Source organism: Triticum urartu, chromosome 3 (assembly GCF_003073215.2).
Source record: "Triticum urartu cultivar G1812 chromosome 3, Tu2.1, whole genome shotgun sequence".
NCBI lineage: Eukaryota > Viridiplantae > Streptophyta > Magnoliopsida > Poales > Poaceae > Triticum > Triticum urartu.
Window position 1 is genome coordinate 224520097 of NC_053024.1, and position 3865 is coordinate 224523961.

Genomic DNA, 3865 nt, shown 5'->3' on the forward strand with positions numbered 1-3865 from the left:
ACCGTAACACTGAGAGGGCCCGATAATATCTCTCCATCGTCGGAGGAGCAATCCCAATCTTGAGCTATCTCGTTACCTGCCATACTTTTCCGTGAACCCGTAAGCCGCCGTAATAGCCACCCAGTTATGAATGACGTTTAACAAACCCCAAAGTTCACGAAGCAAGTACGAAGGAACTCGATACTCTCATGGTCTAAGGAATTATGCAAACATTCACTATCTCTGTGTTATTAACCATAAACTTATGACGAAAAGAATCTCATAGCATAACATCAATTTGGGTCGATTCAACACAAGTGTTCTACCAACATCACGCCCTCAGAATTGTCAGCATAGACATGCCCATGATTAGGAAAATAGGATCATCATGCAATACATGAGCCAGTCTTAGAGGCAAGACTAGGAATACATTTTACCGTTTAGTATACCACACGTGAACATGAGTTTCCCTCCGAGCCTCGTGGATATTTCAGACTCGAGAATTATTGCAGTTATAGCATGGAAGCTAAACATTCATTAAAAACTATGGAGATACAAAATAACTATTATTACTGCCTCTAGGGAATATCTCCTACAGACTCCCACTTGCACTAGAGTCATAATCCAATTACATGGCTTCCCTAAGACCAATGGCTATCCGGTGCTGCTCATGCTTTGCTCATGGTAGAGGCTTTGTCATCGGGTCTGACATGTTCAGATCCATGTGAGCTTTGCGTACTTTCACTAAACCCGCTTCGACATGATGCCGAATGAGTTTATATTTGCGTTCAATATGTCTTGTCTTATGGTGCGAACTTGCCTCCCTTGCCTGAGCCACGGCACCACTCTTATCACAATAGATCTCCACCGGGTCCTGGGCACTAGGAACCACACCAAGGTCTTCAATAAATTGCTTGATCCATACTGCCTCCTTGGAGGCTTCTGAAGTAGCAACATATTCCGCCTCCATCGTAGAATCCGCCATAGTCTTTTGTTTGGAACTTTTCCAATCAACTGCCCCACCGTTCAATATGAAAACATAGCCTGATTGAGATTTGAAGTCATCTGGATCAGTCATGAAGCCTGCATCAGTGTAACCACTTACAATGAGCTCTTCATCACCTCCGTACACAAGGAGTAAATCCTAGGTCCTTCTGAGGTACTTAAGAATACCCTTGACTGCGGCCCAGTGTTCCAACCCTGGATCACTTTGGTACCGACTACTAACACTTAGCGCATAGGAAACGTTCGGTCTTGTACATAGCATGGCATACATAATAGAACCAACTGCCGAGGCATATGGAACATCATTCATTTGCACTCGCTCATCGAGAGTCCGAGGACACTGATTCTTGCAAAGCACTGTGCCAGGTGACATGGGAAGAAGGCCCTTCTTGGAGTTCTCCATGTTGAACCTTTTCAACACCTTGTCAATGTACGTGCTTTGACTAAGCGCTATCAGGCGTTTTGATCTATCTCTATAGATTCTGATGCCCAATACATATGCCGCTTCGCCTAAGTCTTTCATTGAAATACTTTTCTTCAATGAGTCTTTTATTTCGCTAAGAAAATTCACCTCATTTCCAATCAATAATATGTCATCCATATACAAGATTAGAAATGCATTTGCGCTCCCACTAAACTTCTTGTAATCACAAGATTCTTCGTCATTCCTGATGAAGCCAAATTCTTTGACCACTTCATCAAAATGAATGTTCCAGCTCCTTGACGCTTGCTTCAGACCATAAATGGCTTTCTAAAGTTTGCATACCTTTCCAGCATCCTTATGAACGACAAAACCTTCTGGCTGTATCATGTATACATCCTCTGTGAGGTTTCCATTTAGGAAAGTCGTTTTGACATCCATCTGTCATATTTCATAATCGAAATAAGCAGAAATTGCTAGTAATATCCGAACAGACCTAAGCATAGCTACGGGTGAGAAAGTCTCCTCGTAGTCCACTCCTGGAACTTGTGTGAACCCTTTCGCGAAAAGTCTAGCTTTGTGGATAGTAATGTTACCATCCGCGTCCGTCTTCTTTTTGAAAATCCATTTACAACCAATCGGCTTAACGCCTTCTGGAAGTTCTTCCAAGTCCCAAACTTGGTTTTCGTACATGGATTCCATTTCGGATTTCATGGCCTTGTGCCATTCCTTTGAGCTGGGCCCCGCCATCGCTTCCTTGTCGTGCGCAGGTTCATCATCTTCAAGAATGAAGATTTCATTATGAAACCACTCAGGTGGCTGGATAGCCCTACCTGATCTGCGCTGTTCAGTGATTGCTCCATGCTATATTATCTACTGTTTTGGACATTATTGGGCTTTATTACCCACTTTTATATTATTTTTGGGACTAACCTATTAACCGTAGGCCCAGCCTAGAATTGTTGTTTTTTGCCTGTTTATGGTTTCGAAGAAAAGGAATATCAAACGGAGTCCAAATGGAATGAAACCTTCGGGAATGTGATTTTCTCACCGAATACAACTCAGGAGACTTGGACCCTACGTCAAGCCAATCAACAGGAGGCCATGAGGTAGGGGGGGCGCGCCTGCCCCCCCCTCAGGCGCGCCCTCCACCCTCGGGGGCCCCCTGTTGCTCCACCGACGTACTTTTTCCTCCTATATATACCCACGTACCCCAAATGATCAGATACGGAGCCAAAACCCTAATTCCACTGCCGTAACTTTCTGTATCCACGAGATCCCATCTTGGGGCCTGTTCCGGAGCTCCGCCGGAGGGGGCATCGATCACGGAGGGCTTCTACATCAACACCATAGCCTCTCCGACGAAGTGTGAGTAGTTAACTTCAGACCTACGGGTCCATAGTTAGTAGCTAGATGGCTTCTTCTCTCTTTTTGGATCTCAATACAATGTTCTCCCCCTCTCTTGTTGAGATCTATTCGATGTAATCTTCTTTTTACGGTGTGTTTGTTGAGACCGATGAATTGTGGGTTTATGATCAAGTCTATCTATGAATAATATTTGAATCTTCTCTGAATTCTTTTATGTATGATTGGTTATCTTTGCAAGTCTCTTCGAATTATCAGTTTGGTTTGGCCTACTAGATTGATCTTTCTTGCAATGGGAGAAGTGCTTAGCTTTGGGTTCAATCTTGCGGTGTCCTTTCCCGGTGACAGTAAGGGCAGCAAGCCACGTATTGTATTGTTGCCATCGAGGATAACAAGATGGGGTTTTCTTCATATTGCATGAGTCTATCCCTCTACATCATGTCATCTTGCTTAAGGCGTTACTCTGTTTTTAACTTAATACTCTAGATGCATGCTGGATAGCGGTCGATGAGTGGAGTAATAGTAGTAGATGCAGGCAGGAGTCGGTCTACTTGTCTCAGACATGATGCCTATATACATGATCATACCTAGATATTCTCAAAACTATGCTCAATTCTGTCAATTCCTCAACAGTAATTTGTTCACCCACCGTAGAATACTTATGCTCTCAAGAGAAGCCACTAGTGAAACCTATGGCCCCCGGGTCTATCTTTATCATATCAATCTCCTACTACTTAGTTATTTACTTTGCTTTTATTTTACTTTGCATCTTTATCATAAAAACACCAAAAATATTATCTTATCATATCTATCAGATCTCACTCTCGTAAGTGGCCCTATATGGATTGACAACCCCTATTTTTGCGTTTGTTGCGAGGATTTACTTGTTTTGTGCAGGTACGAGGGACTTGCGCGTAGCCTCCTACTGGATTGATACGTTGGTTCTCAAAAACTAAGGGAAATACTTATGCTACTTTGCTGCATCATCCCTTCCTCTTCGGGGAAAACCAACGCAGTGCTAAAAGACGTAGCAAGAAGGATTTCTGGCGCCGTTGCCGGGGAGGACTACGCAAAAGTCAACATACCAAGTACCCA